At 32.5% G+C, this 19,893-nt stretch overlaps 1 non-coding gene across 1 annotated transcript; it reads right to left on the bottom strand.

Moving 5' to 3' along the window:
* Positions 1-19,527: 19,527 nt before the first annotated feature.
* Positions 19,528-19,599, bottom strand: Trnaa-cgc. Its single transcript has one exon. It is a non-coding gene; the product is annotated as a tRNA-Ala (tRNA).
* Positions 19,600-19,893: the final 294 nt, after the last annotated feature.

The following is a 19,893-nucleotide window of genomic DNA, read 5'->3' as shown; positions in this document are numbered from 1 at the left end:
TAGCGCTTTCAAACAAACAAACAAACTCTTCAGCTTAGTATAGATGAAATATGAATCTTCCATAAAAATGTTTATTTTTCGATCAATCAATGTATGTTTGTTTCGAAATCAATGGAACTGTGCACAATGTACCTAAGAAAGCATTGTGTAAATACAGAAATTTATTTTATTTATCGAATAATCGAACGGTATACATATTTCATAACAATTAGCAATGAGCAGGGCCGAATCGTAGTGAGTGTTCGATTTATAGCTTCATAAACATCTCGATTGCTACACTTCGATACAGAAATACGCATTGATTTGGATGGGTGTAAGCAACAGTGTGAATCAATTCTTTTTATAGTAATAAAGGTCAGTTTTTATAACTAATTTGCTGTAAGAGGCACACTGAAGCCGTGGTCTTCTTAAATGTACGCGATTACTGTGAGGAAGAAATAAGTAGATACATTTTAATTGATGCAATGTTAGTACAGATACGTACACAAACCTAAATTACTGTCTTACTTGCAAATGAAGTAGCCTGATTCAAAAATCTTAACTGATAAGAAGACCACTGTGCATTTATACTTTTAAGTTAATTGACAACCAAGTTACCAACGGAAAAATTACTAGAAAAAGGAACATCTGTAGTTGACTTCTAAAACAAGCGGAAATATAGGTACTCGCAAATATTAAACGTTCAAAAACAGACCACCATCCCTATTACATAAAGCGGTCCCTTAATACAACACAGCGTCGTTCAAAGGGATAGCGGTCGCAAATAGATGACCTTGGCTGAATAAATTATTATTTTGTTGTTCAAACCTCACTGCTGCTCTATTCCTGCCGCTGTGCGGGTGGTACAGCAAAATATTATTATTTACTGTAATGCCCTTTTTACGTTTATTCGTGTGTATTATTGAACCTTTATTTAGTGAAGGTATCAAACATCCGAAAGTATCTAACAGGCAACCATAGTTTTAGGTTCAATGTGAAAATACAAAATACCTCAAAAGTTTAGGTCACTTACTTACTGATTACGATCTACAAAAAATAATCATTATATGCACGTTTACATGAAAATATAACTTGAGAGAGATGCAATCTGTGACTGTGAGTGAGTAATTGTTTTCAAGGAGCACTTTATAATTCTTTTGCTAGGTGCATCTGTGGCATATGTGAAAAATAAGGATGAGCTAATAGCTACCTGGTTAATTTTAAGATTTTCTATATAACGCAATATTGCTAATCGTTTGAATATAATATATTAAATTATATTACCTACTCATGTGGGTTATATAATTTAATTTATTAATTACAATTTTAATATTGTTGTTTCAATTTTACTGTATTTTGGATATGATAATTTTATATTATTTAAGATTGATTTTTAAAGTACCTACTCAAATTTTGTATTCGCTTCATAATTTAGACGTTGACTCATTTATAGTTAACTAGATATTCGCCCGCGGTTTCGCCCGTGTTTTCCTATTAGCCTAGGTATGTCTTCTGGGTCTTCAGCTACTTACATACAAAATTTCATTGTAATTGGTATTTGCGTGAAAGAGTAACAAACATCCTATACATAAAATATTAGTAGGATAGTAGATTAAACGTTTTGTGCTCTTTGTTGAATCCATACTAATATTATAAATGCGAAAGTAACTCTGTCTGTCTGTGTTATTCAATCACGCCTTACCTACTGAACATATTTGCATGAAATTTGGTATAGAGATATTTTTATACCCGAGAAAGTACATAGGCTACTTTTTACCCCGGGACATAGGATAGGTTTTATTCCGGTAATCCCACGGGAACGGGAACTATGCGGGTTTTTCTTTGACTTTCGGGCGAAGCCGCGGGTGGAAAGCTAGTTTGAAATAATTAATGTAATCGTATTTGATCGATGAACATGTTTCAACACATGTTATGGAAGGATGAATAAGCCCACGTATGATTTTCTATAATTGCAAGTGCTATTTCGTAACCAAAATTATATTCGTATAAATAAATGAATTATTTCTGCATTATATTACATGCATGTATTTCAGTATAAAGTTATTATTGGTTGATGACGCGTGTCGCAGCATAATGAAAGAAAGAAATTATCGGTTAGATATATAGGATAACCTTTTATATTATACTTTGTTTTGTATCCCTTTATAAACAGAATTATGAATTAATCTAAAAAATTATATATTTTTTTATGTCACATGGCTAACATAAAGGGGTCTCCAAAACAAAAATCGCACATAAAAATCACAATCGATGAAAAAAAAAATAAATTCATAACTAACACATATTAACCGTGTTTCTTTATTAATAGGGTTTTTTTAAATAATTTACCGAAAGTAATTTGTATCAATCTACATAGAAATCTCGTCCATATATCAGTGGTAACACGGTCACACGAAAAATTCTAGGTCAGCGGTTTTTAGTTAGTGCTTAACCTTATTTATTGTTAAAATTCTAGGGGTTATAGATTAGACTATTTACAGACATACCATTTTGTAAAAAACGTGTTTGTAAATACAAATTAACTGGTCATTTTTTGAATATACAATTAGCATACGAAAACTACCTACTTAAAATACTATCGCTTACAAATTAAATAACTTTGTATTATAAATTCAAAACATAATCGAACACTATAAACCGAATTCTATCAGCACAATTACCGCCAAAATCAATTTATAATCTGTTCCAATCAGACGTTAAAGTTTCATTGACCTCTGCGCACATGTTTAATCTTTGTCATTTCGTGGCGAACCAAGGCAAGTGGGTCGCAATCTAACGCCCACGCATATAAATAATCACTGAAAAGAACATTATTACTGGCCTACTTGGACACACTCACAGGAAGACGAGTTTTTATTATAAAATCGCTTGGCGCTAGACGTGATCACGACATATTTTACGGCTTGTTGAGATATAAATACGGTATATAAATTGATGTGCGTGTTGTAAGAACTGTCAAAATACAATGTATAATCGGGCTTCGGTGTGCCGCATCTGCGCGATTTATGTTTGACGCAATTTTCAGGTGTTTTATTCGTAAATAAGATTGGGACGTTTCTAAATTTAAAAAAGGGTTGATGTAGGTCACGGGTTGTTGATTAGGGCTTTGGGTTTAAATATCTCCTTACTAGATTACCGCCCGCGGCTTCGCCCGCGTTTGCAAAGGAAAACCCGCATAGTTCCCGTTCCCGTGGGATTTACGGGATAAAAACTATCCTATGTGTTAATCCAAGTTACCCTCTATATGTGTGCTAAATTTCATTGTAATCGGTTCAGTAGTTTTTACGTGAAAGAGTAACAAACATCCATACATCCATACATCCATACTTACAAACTTTCACCTTTATAATATATATTAGATTAGATAAACATGCATGTGATTAATAACAATGAGGAGACGTGTAATTAAACAATATTATATAACCTAATAATGTATATTTTAATAATATGAACAAATGCACTTAAGTACTAGATTGAAATAGAGCTGACACTTCACATAATGTAAATATTTTACAAATCTTAAAATTTTCAAAACCATTTAAAATCCTAGTTAAAAAATGTTGAACCCAATAAAATAAATACATCAGACAATTTTCCACTAAGTAAATATTTCAAATTCAAACCAAATCTATATTAAAACACGGAATCGCGAGTGACGCGCAAACAAACATGCGTGACAACCAGGAATTGACCCTGGCGAGGCTTGCGGATGTCTCAGTTTTCAATTATATTGCTATAAATACATTCTTTGCTTGGAGATTAACTCTATCGAAATTGCTTTTCCGCTTGTGAAAACTCACTAACTAGTAATTACGTGAATATAGTTAAAGGGAAAATGATTTTTTCTATAGCATTCATTAAAAAAAAATCAAAAATTAAAAGTATTCAAATGCTTTATAAAATTGAGAAATTTTTAAAGAATAGAAAAATTATAAAAATCTGACTAAGGCTGACCTATCGATCGATTTTATACTAACTGAACTTCTGCTCTTTCGGTTTAAAAAATATATCATTAGTACCTACTGAGTGGATACTTAAAATGTTTTTTAGTTATCATACCTCCCAAAGTAACATAAAAAACTCCTTTATAATTATTAACCGACTTCAAAAAAAAGGAGGAGGTTATCAATTCGGCCGGTATATATTTTTTTTTATGTATGTACACCGATTACTCCGAGGTTTCTGAACCGATTTACGTGATTCTTTTTTTGTTCGATGCGGGATGGTGTCGAATTGGTCCCATAAAAATTTTATTCGGATAGGCCCAGTAGTTTTTATTTTATGAGCATTTTTGTCTGTAGGTATTTGTAAATTTTGCAAGTGCAAGTTTGAAGTCGGTTGTTTTTAACGCAGTTATCACTTGTTTTTTAATGATTATATGGATTTAATAATTTATAAATCGGTTGTAACAATAATAGCTACACATCTATAATATTTTATTTGTAAAATGGTGTAATATAGATGTTTATGTCAATACTTCAAATAAATTTCAATTGTTGTTGCGTTGTGTTTAATATATTTTCACTTAATCTCCTTTAACATCAAGAATAAAGCTATTATAGTATTATTTACGATACAGTTATTTAATCTCAGTGCACATAAGAATCGTTTCTGTTAAGGCTGTGTACACACGAGATAATGAAATGTAGAGCTGAAGATGATGATGAAGAATATTTTTTGAAGATGAATATTTTTTTTTTGTATGAATGTCGCTTCCGAAGGATTGATTGGTAAGGAACTGTATATTTTCTCTTTTGGTGTCCCTTTTTCAAATACAAATCTTTGATAAATATGACGCATTTTTGATGATTTAGACTACTATTGTTCAGTTTTGTCTTACTACTGAAGTCTCTAATAAAATCATACATTCCCAAAATCAGTGACTAGCATGAGTGCCGCGTGAAATAAATCAAGTATTTCTATTAGATCATGTGTTATTTTAATGTATATCTAACAAACATAGGTACATACATCCATCCATTCTTCGAATTTATACGTCACATAATAGGCTCTATCCGCCCCTGGCTTCACCATCGAAGTCAAAGTACCTGTTTAATTCCTCTTCCCGTGGGATTTACGGGCTAAAACTATCCTTTGTTCTTTCTCAGGTCTGAAGCTATCTCTATTCCAAATTTCATCCAAATTGGTTCAGCAGTTTTTGCGTGAACGAGTAATAAAAAACAAACATACAAACTTTCGCATTTATAGAAGAAGTTACTATCCTTCTATTCAGCCAATTCTTGTGAACTAGACCTAATAACTCGTAACATGTGACGTGTTAAATTTATACATGTGTTTACATGTTAAAAAGTGTCATTGGATTTGAGTAAAGATACATTTTCCTGTTTGTTGTTTTAGCGATGGTTTTAAATTAAAGATTTTGGTTTGTTTAGATGCTCTTATTTATTTTTAAGATCTAGAATGTGGTATGACGTTTGTTTTCGTAAAATGTATATAGTGGTTATTATTATTATACGCTGAACTAGTAATTACCTAAGAACTTTATTTATTTAACTAATCTTTTAGCGCCCTAAAATTTATCTAAAATCGTTTCCGCTATTTTCTTAGAAATTTTGGATTATATATTTCTTGAAATAATTGAAACTGACCCAGACTTTATTAAAATCGGGATTTCTTCAATACAGTTAACAACAGAGTAGAGAATAATATAATTTAAAAAACCATAAGTAAATTAAAAAAAAACTTATAATATTAAATTTTAAACAGAAACAAAACAAAGCTAATATCATGAAATATTCAAATAGTCTCACAATTGTAGAAAATAAAAATAATCTCAGCATTAATAGTCCTAATGCACTGTGTGGGTGGCATCAGGTCATTTATCTATTTTAAAGTACTTTAACACTCAATTGGTGTCAATGACCTCTTTATTGCTAATGCTTTGTCGCTGAAATTCAATTTTTTATCTGTTTTTAAAAGGTACTGCTTTTCGACTTCTTTGTTTTCTTATCGCGTTTAAAACTATTTATACCTTATTTTTACTATTTTTCGAGTCTTATTTTGTTCCTGACCTAAACATACCTACAATATACATAGTACATACATACAGTTGTACGTGAATAATATATTTATTTTATTGTTCTTCCATGTAAAATTTTTTCGACTAATTTCGACAAGCTTTGGTGTTCAGGTAAACGTATAAATCCATATACGTAACTTTGTCTGTCTGTCTGTTACTTAATCACGCCTTAACTACAGAACCAATTTGCATGTTTTGTATAGAGATAGAAAGAAAGAAAGAAAGAAAGAAAATACATTTATTTGTACCGATGCACATTAATACATAAAAAATAAATAAAATTAACTTATAACTAGTTACAACGGCACAAAATGGATAATATCCACTCAGTGGTTTGAGAATCTAAGGACATATAAGACACTTAGATTCTCCACTGATTTTCAGTGGACACCACATTGACATCCTGACAGTGGCAGTGTACTTATTATGAAAAAAATAAAGAAAAAAAATAAAAATAAAAGCAATAATATAATATATAATAATATAATATAGTAGATAGGAAACATATCATATATATTATAAAGAATTATTACTTACATAACAGACAATAATACATTCTAAAAGAAGATACAATAATAATACGCGATACATCATATAATTAATAAACAACAACTACAAATAGAATTATTACCAGAGCCGTACCGAGTCACGTGTTTGGAGCCCCGACCTCAGAACCTTTTTGTAAGCAGAGCAAATGGAACTTCAGTCTGTTTTTGAAGCCCAATACATTGTTGCTATTGCGGATCGGTGGTGGCAAGTCATTCCAGCACTTAGAGGCACTAAATTTAAAGCTACCCCTAAATGCTGCAGTTCTGTGGAGGGGCACTTCCATCAGTACATTCCTGTACCGTGTTGAGTGACTCGTGTTTGACTCCGACAACCACTTCAGCTTTTTGTACAAATAGGCTGGTACTTTGTACTTAACTACGTTAAATAAAAGTGTAGCTAGTTGTATTTGCTGTCGATACTCCATTTTTAAAGTGTTACTACTGTTCAAATACGGGGTGACATGGGCTCGGGGTGGAATATTGTGACAAAAACGAGTGCAAGCATTTTGTACCCTCTGCATTATTTTTTTAGTTGATGCTAATAACCGGGGACCTATGACAGTGCTAGCATAATTAAATTTTGAGAGGATCAGCGATTCGCATAATAGTTTTCGAACGTTTACATTTAGATAATTTCTTATTCTGTACAATAATTTAAGACGATAGAAACAATTTTTTGATATATTAATTATGTGATTATGAAAACGTAAGGATTCGTCAAAAACTACACCTAAATTGTGTGCTTCCATAACCCTTTCTATTTGTTCTCCGCTTATTGACAAACATGGTTTTTGGCTTGCAATGGCATTAACTTGGCACCTGGTTCCTAAGATCATGTATTTACTTTTACTTGGGTTTAAAACGAGGCAGTTAGTTTTTGACCATGAAACAATATTATTTAGATCTTCTTGAAACTTTATCAAGGCAACGTCCATCTCACTCACTTTAAAAGAAATGTATAATTGTATGTCATCAGCATATATGTGATATTTACAATGTTTTATGATATTCGTGACATCCGCTGTGTACAAAATGAATAGCAGTGGACCGAGTATGGAGCCTTGCGGAACGCCTCTAGTAACCCGGACACACTGAGAAGTACATGCATCATCTCCACCTATTTTAACGACCTGTGAGCGATTTGTAAGGTAACTTTCAAACCACATAACCGTGTTCGGATCAAACCCGTAATATGTAAGTTTTGAGAGTAGTAACTTTATATTAATAGAATCAAAGGCACGTGAGTAATCTAATAAGACTAGTATGGTACCTTCTCCTTTATCTTGTGCCTCCAGTACGTTATCGACGACATCAATCAAAGCACTAGTGGTACTTCTATACTTCCTAAACCCAGATTGAAGGTTAGGTAAAATATCGTTGGACTCTAAGTACTTTCTAAGCTGGTCACAGACTATTTTCTCTAAGACCTTGGACAGGCACGGCAAAATACTAACCGGTCGTAAATCCTTGAAATGTACTGGGTTATTGTTTTTTGGCAGCGGTGTTACTAATGCCTTACGCCAAAGATAAGGAAAGGTATTCGATGTGATGGAAGCGTTGAAAATCATAGTCATTATATCAATGATGTATGGCAACAATAATTTCAGCATTTCTAGCGATATGCCATCGCAGCCAACCGCGTTGGATTTCAAACTTCTGAAATGTTCTAAAACCTCTTTTTGTGAGACAGTTCTCAGAGAAAATTGCAAGTCTCCTTTTTTGTTCAGCATAAAGAAATCCACCGCGGAATCGGGTGCAGTGATGTCGCCAGGTACATCGAGAAAATGTCTATTAATTTCGTCAGGTTTTCTAAGATGATCAGGTAACGCAGCATCATTCCCATTATTTACATTAACATTATTTTTTATAGTTTTCCAAAGGATCTTAGGATTACTCATATTAGTGTTAACGAAAGTATTAAAATAACAAGTTTTTTCGCGCTCCATAGCATCAATTACAACCCTTTTCAAATCTTTATAATACTCTTGGTGGGAGCTAATTTTCGAAACTTTATACTTGTAATGAGCTTCATCTCTTCGTTTCATTAACTGCTTAATATTGTATGTAACCCATGGATAGTTATGATCTTTTAGGTTTATTGTTTTAAACGGAGCAAACACGTCAAAAATAGAAATAACTAAGTCATTAAGGTTAGAAACAGATTTATTTACATCTTTTTGGTCTATAATAAGGTCCCAGTTAAGCCCAGTCATAATATCTTTAAAAATAGATAAGTCAATATTCTTTAAAGGCCTATATATACTCTTTTTTGGTATGTGTTTTTCTATGACCAAACTAAATTCACATACTATAAATGAATGGTCACTGAGATTACTGATGTGATCGACAGTGACTTGTTCTGCAGAAATATCTGCACACACCAGATCAAGTAATGATTCATTATGCGTGGTAAAGTGCGTTGGTTCGTTGACAAATTGGGATAATTTAGTGAGTTCTAAAAATTCATTTAGGTTCCGATAGCCTAAACATTTACTGTCACTATAATTTACGTTGAAGTCTCCTACAATAATTAAATGGTCAGCCCATGAGAAACTAACTACGGAATCGTAAAGAGCGTTAAAGAAGGTGTCGACAGAAAACCATGGGGGGCGATATCCAGTACCAATGACAATACTTTTACCCCTCACCTTGATTGCGACCCACATTTGCTCCACATCAGACCAACAAGGATGCTGTAAAGTTCTAAAATTTAGACTTTTTCTGATGTAGAAAGAGAGAGAGATATTTTGATACCCGAGAAAGGATAGGTTTTATCCCGGAATCCCACGGAAACGGGAACTATGCGGGTTTTTCATTGAAGGGCGAAGCCGCGGGCGGAAACCTATTGTACAATAAATTTAGACTAACCCGAAACTCGAGTAAAATAAATAGCAGGTTGTTAATTAAAAATACCTTTATTACTTAATATCACACAAAATCTGTAGACGTCGAATTAATATCGAAAGATTAATTCACACCAATGAATAAATTACGCAAGCCAGAAGAACATCTTTGTCACTAACATGATGTAACGGTATAAGTCAGAGATTGTGAAATTTCACCATAAATCAAAAGGCTGAGAATATTATATTAATATTGTTTATTTGAACGTTCCGTCCGGTGCGTGTTTCCTGTTTATTTTAGTTCGGTTTACATTGACTGCGCAACGGCTCCAATCCGTGGATATAACTTCAGTATTGCTCTTTCGTTTATTGGACTTGAAAATGTCGAAGTTTGGATTTCATTTTGATGCATTGAAAGTGTGAGCTCTATGTAAATCTCTATTTAAGTAAAATGCTCGAGTCGTAATTATTTGTTGTATTCCTAGGAAACAGCTTGATGTCTGTTTACAATTTTTATACTATCAATGATAATGTTATTAAACAATGATACAAAGATAAATAGTTTTTTTAAATAAAGTAGCTGAAAATCTCTCTAAATACGTAAAATAACGGGTTAAAATTATTATCCTTCTTTATGTTAACTTCACCGTTAAAAAGCAATATTCATCTGATGTAAGTGAAGTCACATGTCCCCTAGTGGGGCAGATGTTTTATACATCTGTTTCACTGATCGATTTTCTTTAGGGACAAGTAGGTGATCAGCCTTCTGTGTCCTACCAGACCGAGACATTTTTTTTTTCTTCGGCTCCACCGGAAATCGAACCCAGGACCCCTCGGTGCTACGCTCACACGTCAACCACTGTACCAAGAAGGCGGTCTCATGTAAGCTAATTGCTAATTTTATTGTATCATTTTATTAAAATCCAATCAATTCAATACTCAAGATAGGTCTTATTTGTCAATCTATAAAATAATAATTTAACGATATATTGGAAAAATCTAGATTATAAAAATAAACTAGGTCTTATACAATCAAATTATAATAACGTTCTCAGAAATGCGATGAATATTTAATTTAAATATTTAAATTACAATTTCGCAATATAAATCAGCCTAGGAATATTATAAATGTCATAGGTTTGTTTAAATGTTTGTTAATCACGCAAAAATGACTGCATTTATTGAAATGTGGTCCTAAGTTTTATATGTAATATTATTAGCTTATATTTTATTAGCTGTGCCGCGCGATTTCATCCGCGGAAGAATCCGCGGGCAAAATCAAGTATTTCTATAGCTCATGTGTTATTCTAATGTACCTATAACCTATATTCCTGTTAAGTTTCATTCAAATCTGTTCAGTAGTTTTTACGTGAAAGTGTAACAAACATTTTTTTTTCTGATTGAAGAATCGTTGATAAAAAATTAATTATTTATTTTTGTATTCCTACGTTTTTATATTTGTGTATGTCACTAATATAAAAACATGGGGTTGTTTTTTCAAATATCAATGATAAAAAAGAGAAGATAAAAAGTATCGTTTATGTAAAAGGGTGGTATCATTTAACAATTACCGTAAATCAAACACATCGAAGCTTCCAAATTAAACCATCTAAAATATGGGGGCGAAATTAATGAAATAAAGTTACATTTTTCGGATCACGGCGTATATTTATAGTAGTCCGTGAAAGGGTTGATAATTTAGGGTTGTCACCCATACAATAAAATAAAAAATATTTTGTTAAATGCAAGTAATAGGTATGTTAAATTTTTAACCAAATATAAATTCGCTTCCAATTCCAATTGAATGCTAAATTTTACATCACTTATGTAATATCGAGACGCAGTTTCTAAAATGTATACTACACTTTTGGAAATTAAATAATTACTAATGTCTAGTGTCTAGCTTTCTGAATCATTTTTCCATTTCATTCGACTACTGTATGTAGGTACGATTTCGGTAGCTTAGGGTAAATACTGCACTTGAAATCCATACCATCTCCACGTACTCGCAAAAACACACATCACCAGCCCTGATAGTAATTAAGAGCAGGGCTGAAATAAAAACCGGTAATAATTGCAAAATGAATGGCCTTCCAAGTTGAAATTTATGTCCCACCCGGGCCAGACCCGAATTGAATATTAGATAAGCCATTACAGGACTTTCAAAAATCTCCATCACGTACATTTTAATGTTTCATTTTAACTTGGTTATCTGATGCCGGCCCTGGGTTATGTGAAATATATCCTGAATTTTAACAATTTCAATATTTTGGGAGGATGTTTTTTGTCAATATTCTAGCTTTAATCGGTGGTTTAGTTTGTTAGATGGATAAAAATATGCCTCTAGTGGCTATGTGTTAATTAATCAATAAATTATAACTGTTTAAATTTTTTATTTATTTCGGTCAGGTGATATTACGTGAAGTAGGTCAAAAATATCCATCTATTCATACTCACAAAGTAACAAACTATAGTAGAGCCATTTTAATAGGCAACATTTGACAGTTCAACAAAATTCAACAACGTAACCTAGTAACGACGACATAGAATAACATGATATTTCGTTTTGTTAGAACTGCACATTTGCTTAACTTTTTTAAATTATGATTACATATTTATAATAATAATAACCAATACAAGTAATTTTAAGATTTCATTTTACTGATAAACCATTCTAAACATAATAAACAATTTCTGAATTGAAGAACTGACGTCGCTACAATTTTGTGTCAATAAACCTTTTTTCTTTTTAAATACCAGAGATGTTACTCTAAAAATCGAAATCTGTCATCTAGAATCGAATGCATTGATTACTTGTGAATAAAAATCATCATAAATTAATAAATTCGATTGACAAATGTTTCAAATCCGTATCGATTAATTCACTTTAATCGATGTTTTTATACAAGTTACACCTCTTCGAAGATAAAATTGATAGACGTCAAATGTTGCCTATTAAATTTATAAGTTTCAGCCCGCAGTGTCATTGCTATAATTTAACCAATAGACAAATTAGTTTAGTTAATTTTAGATAACAAAAGTACTTTGCCTGGAAGAGATCACTCTTTAGTAATAAGGCCGCCCTCTGTGCTGGTTTAGCTATAAGTTTTAGTTTTATGTAATAATAGAAATATGTATACAAGCATAGTAAAGTGTAATAAATAAATAAATACTTTCTATTAAATATTATAAGGTATATATATCTAATACCTAGAAAGCTTAAAAGCACTTAAAAGTTTCCGTGTTTCATCTTCAAATAATAGTAAATTCGTTTATATAACAACCTGTTTTAGAAAGTACGTGCTTTTTCTGGTTTAAAGCAGATGTCAAATATATCATAATATAATTATTAGACATAACTCAGGCCGCCCTTTTTGGCTCTCTTGATTAAAAAATATTGCGTCAGGTTTTAGAGAAACGTTGTGAGTTTTATATAAGATGAAATACAAGGCTACAGCTGTTAATATACTAGCTGGAGTCTGCGACTTCGTTTGGTTGAAGAGATATTTCTTATAAAATATTGATATAATAGGCAAACAGTGATTGTATGCTTATTAACATGCTTACCTATATATGAGTAGGTACACTTGTAACTCTACTCCATTTAGCTTGTTTTGTCCAAACGAAGCCAGAAGTACTAGCTTGTTAGTTTACTGACACTAGCCTTTTTTTTTTTTTTATAGTGGGGAAATCTTCCAAAGATACCCACGGCCCCCGGGGAAGGAGCCGTGGGTTATGTCGGATTCTTACCGACTAAAACCCCACTGTGTTCCGTCGAGCCGCTTTAATGAGGGGGCCGCGGGTATTTGTTAGAATTCTTCCGCAACCCCCTCGGCGGCAGCCCATCTCCAGGCCAGGCGCAAGCCAAGAACAGGAAAGGTAGTTTGCCTGCTCTTCCCTCCCGTTGGCGGCATGAGCGGAATACGTCTCAAGTCGCCTCACCGCACCGGACGATGGATTACATTCCCCGTTCCACCGCCCGGCGCCCTTCGTACTGACACTAGCCTCCTATCCTAGCTTGAAAAACTAGCCTCGTAATTTCAACTTTGTACACTTATCAAGGATCGTTGACAATACAACAATTTCACGAGATCTTATATTATTTGAGCATATTTAAAGGTCCCAAAACTATATTTATAGTGACTTTACATAGCCATTAGTCATAATATAATATTATACAGAATAATAACATAAAATACGACACTATCACAATAGGGTTAATATGGAAAACAGTTTCCTGTAATAAATAAAGGAACAAATGATATGTGTAATTAAAGTAAGTGCAGAATTGTAACGATGATTAATGAAAGGGTGTGGTCCGACTTATATCTGTATTCTGCTTCTATATGCGAAGTTAATATAATTGCGAAAATACATTTATTACACTAGCTTTCCGCCCGCGGCTTCGCCCGCGTTTTATTTATTTATTTATTTATTTATTTATTTATTCAGGGCCACTTACAAAACATACACCAATAAAATAACAGATATACAAGTTACAAATATATATAGCTAAGTGTTGTTTTACTTAAAAGTTGCCACGGCTTGTTAACGGACAAAAATAAAAGAAAAATATACAATTTATTCAAATGACTAAATGACTATTTTGATAATTAACAAAATAAATCTTAGTTAAAAAAAATACATATTTAATTTTAATACAACTGCAGACTACATTAAAAATAAAATTCATTAAAATATAAACATTTAAATTCATAAAAATCAGTAGGGAATATAAAATATAACTTAATCCACATTTAAAAAATTAATATCACAGCAAAATAAATAGGCACATTTAATACAATAAGCAGGTAGGTAATTAATTATAATCTGACTAATATGTACATTAATCCATTAGTCTAAACAATAAAACGTAAATTTCAACTACAATTAAAACCAATTATTAACAGTTATTAACAGTGTAAATAATGTATAATATGAGAATGTAAATAGAGTAAACCAATAAAAATAAAATCAATAGTAAACACAAGGCAAACACACAAAACTTAACCGAGACCAATGATGTTAATCATGAAACAAATGAAGCAACAACATTATTTTTGAATTTTGGAAGACTGTCTGAGAATATGTCTATGTCTATTGCACGATCTTTTGACAACTTGTTATATTGTTTTAAGAGCCTATTCATTGTGGCATTCTGACCCAGGTTGGTTTTAGATATTTTGGTCGAAAAAGGGGCGTATTTATCTACACGGGGCATCCTCGAAGGTGCGTTAATATTTATTCTCTCAATAAGAAACGGGCAGTCCAACAAACCATTAACTAATTTGTACAAAAAGCTCATGTCCAATAACTGTCTCCTGTCCGATAAACGATGGAGATTAAAGTGTTTTAATTGATTTTCATACGTCGTTAACAATTTTACTTTATTGCATTGATACGTTAGGTGCCACAGGAAACGTTTTTGGATTTTCTCTAGACGCTTAATATGTACCTCATAATGCGGTGACCAGACTTGAGAGCAATATTCAAGACCGGGTCGAACTAGAGCCGAAAAAAGTTTGATCTTAGTTTGTGGTTTCCTGAATTCTTTTGTGTTTCTGATTACAAAGCCTAGCATTTGAAAGGCTTTATTTGCAACAGTGTCGATATGGGTGTTAAATTTAATTTTATTATCAAAAACAACTCCGAGATCTTTAATAGTGGTTACCTCTTCCAATATCTTATTATTTATAGTGTATGTCTGTGTGTTACTGAGTGTACTTCGCGAAAAACGTATATACTTGCACTTATCTATGTTCAGAGCTAAACCGTTTGTCAAACACCAGTCCACCAAGCGATTTAAGTCAGCTTGTAAATAAAGAGCATCGTCTTTATTATTTATTTGTTTTGCGAGTTTGAGGTCATCAGCGTATAGAAAACATTTACTGTATTTAAAAAGTGGTACGACATCGTTTATAAAAATATTAAACAGGATTGGTCCCAAAACCGATCCCTGGGGAACGCCTGATAGGTTTGGAAAAGGTTGAGACGAATATCCGGCAACAACCACCCTCGAAATCCGACCGTTTAAGTATGAGGAAAACCAATTCAGCAAGTTTCCTGTGATACCAAAAGAAGAAAGTTTGTGAATTAGAGCCTTGTGGTCAACGGTATCAAAAGCTTTGCTTATATCAGTATATATGGTGTCAACAGGGATATTAGCGTCTACTGAATCCGTCAAAAAAGTCGCAAACGAGGTAAGGTTCGTTGTCGTGGATCGAGCTTTGTGGAAACCAAACTGTTGGTGTGAAATCAATTGTTTTATGTGCCACGTTATTTTTGGTCTTATCAAAATCTCGAACAATTTGCCAAAGACAGGTAGTATAGAAACTGGCCTATAGTCCGTCACAGATGTTGAGTTACCACATTTGGGAATGGGAACAACCCTAGACTCTTTCCATGCACTAGGAAAGATACCAGAAGCTATTGACTTATTGAATATCATTGAGAGGGGTAAGGAAAGGGCGACATGACATTCAACTGCAAATAAAGAAGGTAAACCATCGGACCCGGCTCCTTTATTACGGTCTAACTTTTTTAGGCCAATACGTACGTCACTTTCATAGAAAACCCCGCATAGTTCCCTTTCCCGTGGGATTTCCGGGATAAAACCTATCCTATCTCTCAAGTTGGATCAAACTGCACATGGTGTGTGAATTTTATTATAATCGGTTAAGTGGTTTAGGAGTCCATTGAGGACAAACATTGTGACACGAGATTTATATATATTAAGATTATTATAAGATGGGGATAGTAATGATATAGATTTTGTTTATTGTAATATTGTTTTTCCCAACAATTGTGTAACTCGTTACTTTTTTCGCGGTTTGTGATGTTTCTAAATGCTATGATTTTCAGTCTGTTTTTTGACATAAAATGTATAATAACTATAACCTTACAGACAGTGTAGTTAAACAGTTTCTTCGATATGTTTTTTTATGTTAAATCAAATCAAATCAAATCATTCATTAATAAATATAAATACATTGTTCAGGTACAAAGTTTCAGGAAATAAATAAATATAGATAAATAATATCTTTCTTTATAAGCGTTAAGTTAATATTATATTCCAATAATCTTATATCATTAACGATGTCATATTTTGACTCTCCTAAAAGGTCAAAAGCAAAGGTGAAGTCATTTTTACAATCCCTCATCTATGGCATTCAGTCCTAACAACTTGACCTGATTAATTCAAGTCTTAGTAGATAATATCCAGTCCTTTTCTACTTTTTTTTACTTTTCCATTCGTAATTATTCTTTTAATGATAATTACGATTGAATTGATTAAAGAGGAAGCTTTCACACGATACTAAGTATTTGTTAACACATCATTACCGTATTAATTATTGTTTTTTATACGAATGAATATTAAATCATTCGCAGTAGTTCGTATTAATAGTGGTATTAGTTCCTCATTTTTTTTATTTATATACGAGTATTTTATGTTATGAGTTGATTTATTTGATAATCTGATGAAACGTAACGGCAATGTGTAATTGATTAGAAAATACATAATTCTAAAGTTATATTTCATAATTCTATAGTTTTATATATTAAAGGAATTAGGAAATATTAGGATTGGATTGAGGAACTATGTATAATGTACTTTATAATATGTATAATAATCGCTTGTAAAAAATCCCTTAACTTCTACAAATATTCGAGCATCAAAATTAGCTCAATCGGTCCAGCAATTTCCGACTTTTAAAGGGATTAACAAACATCAACTGTTTTGTACATATATATTTTTTGTGTATCGACGTATGACTTAACAGTTCGTCGTTTACTGAGATAAACAGAGATACATAAATCAACCAATTACCAAGTAACAAGATAGTTTATTTAATAGCGAAGGTACATTAATGCCCGCGATGTTCATCTAAAAGCCCTTGTGTTTTGTAACGGACCATTAATTCTTTAAGTTAGTGTTCAATGCTAATTTTATGGCTTTACAGTATTAGTTCATTAGTGTTTTTTACTAGTTCTTGCTTACAAGCATAGGAGTTTTGTTGGGTGTCCAAATTATACGCAATGGCTGTGTCGCTTGATGGTAATTTTAAACGGTAATTTTGTTAACTTCACATTACTGTAATATGTTTTTTAGTTATTTTGTAAAAAGAAGCTTTCAAGTTCACAATGATATGATGAATAAATAATGATGTATTTTAATAATTTAATTGAGTTGCTCAAATCTCCCTATAACTGATATAAAATTAATGCTCTTATTGAGTAGTACGGAAGTCAGGGTCTATATGTTAATATTTGCAAGTTGCTTGCTAAGTTACTAAACTAGTGAAATTACTTTCGAAATAATTAAATAAGTATAACTTGAAAAATATATTATTTACCTTATGTTACCTACTTTGTGTAACAAAGGTAAAAGCTTAATTCCCAAATGTTATTGTTATAACATTCTTTATCCGAACCGCGAGGGACTGGAACATACTTCCTGAGTCTGTGTTCCCCGACGAGTAAAATATGGGGGTTTTCAAGCGTAGAGTGAACAGGTACCTTCTAGGGAAGCGCGCTCCATCTTAGACCACACATCAGGCGAGATTGTGGTCAAGCGCTTCCCTATTACCAATAAAAAAATAAAATAGGCATATATTTTCGAGCTTCATCGTATTTTTAGTAAAATCAATCACTATTTTTTATTTTCATCAATCAATCAATCAGCTGTAATGCGAAATGTCCAAAGGGAACATTCGAATTTAAAATGTACTTAAACTATATGTATTGTAACAAATAAAAAAAATGTATAGTTATGTACTAGTGTTATTAAAAGTTTGGACTAAACTATATGAACTTTTAGTGAGCTTTGAGCTGAAAGCTCGTACCTACGTTAAATCCTTCGGTTTTACAGACAAAAGAAAATACTTTTTAAATTACTTTCACTTCTTAATATCTTCCAAACTCTGGGCCTGTGTTTTTTTAGGCAAGTCATACAAGAAAGATCAAAACATATTTTTTAGCAAAGAAGCATTGCGCTTATAGATTTACATTTACGGATTTTTAAGCTATTGCATAGCTTCTATCGCGGGCCTTGAGCGCGGGGACCGAATCCAGAAATTCAGTACCGAAAAACCTCACGCTCCCCACTCCGACGGGCACGGAGTTATGGCTTAAAGGCATGCTATGCAATAGCTTTGCCGCGGCAGTCCCCGGGTGCCACACGTCTTTTTTTATTTATTTTCTAATACCTATATCTTCCGCAAGCTTTAATGTGTGGAAGGGTGCAATAAACCTCGACACCTACAACATAAAAAGTTAACCTTTACACCAGAAGTAGTAAAATCACAAGAGAAAGCACATAAAACATGGACGTATGCAAACCACATGTGTACGGTGGCACACGTTTTTCGAATACAAAATTATTTTATGCGATAATCGTCAGTTATACTTAGGTAATAAGGGTTGGTTTGGCTTGTACAATTTATGCAGTAAATAGGATAGTAGCGCATAGTAACAGTTCATCTGCGATCAGCCAAATGTAGGGCAGGTTGTTGACCCCGTGTATGTTATCAATTAGAGATCACACTTGGCACTATGATATTAGATTAGGTTATTATTTTCGTATTTTGATATTATTATTGTATGTACTTAGACTTTATTGAATAGAGATACAATTACAATGTAGAAACTAGATATTATAGAACGTAAACTAACCTTAAATATCAAATTTACTCTAGTAACTTTTTACGTAGACATTAGGAAAATTTTCTAAATCTTTGTGATTCTTTGAAGTTAACGTTTTTGTAAAATAAAAAGTCACTCGTTTTTTTATTAATACTAGTTGTATTGTTATCTGTAACAATTATTACTCTCTCTTTTGTTTTGATTAACTGTACCGTATCTATTTCTATTAAACACTATAAAAAGTGTGTACCTATGTAAATAAATACTGTTATATAAATAATCATATGCGCAATATGTATTGTACTTTTTAAAGTATCTTTTTCATCTCTTAATACAATGATCCTGAAAAAGGAAAGGAACTTTAAAAAAAATTTGCAAATTTCTTAAAAAATCGAATAAATAAGCAAAACATTCATAATAAAAGTAAATGAAAAAATAAAAAGTATTTCGCCTTTGGAGGTGCTGGGATTTGAACCCAGGACTTTCAGCATGCGAAGCAGACACTCTACCACTGAGTTACACCCCCGGTGTTCAATTGTTCGAAATTACTGTACTTAATCTAGTGCAAGCATGAGTCAGTATTTTATACATAGCTATAATATACAGGTAATTTGTTTGCGCCCGCTTATCTCAGGAACTGCCGATTTAAAAATTCTTTCACAACTGAAAATTTACGTGATTCCTGAATAGGAAAAGCTATGATTGTACCACGGTTGAAGCCAGAGCAGATCGCTAGTCTTCTATATACGTGAACCAAAATCTTTGTATCCCTTTTTAGACTTAGTAGTTAGTACATGTAGGAATGCAGATTTGACACACC

Source organism: Colias croceus, chromosome 15 (genome assembly GCF_905220415.1).
Source record: "Colias croceus chromosome 15, ilColCroc2.1".
NCBI lineage: Eukaryota > Metazoa > Arthropoda > Insecta > Lepidoptera > Pieridae > Colias > Colias croceus.
Note: the sequence above shows the minus strand (reverse complement) of the source record. Positions and strands in the feature narration are given on the sequence as shown.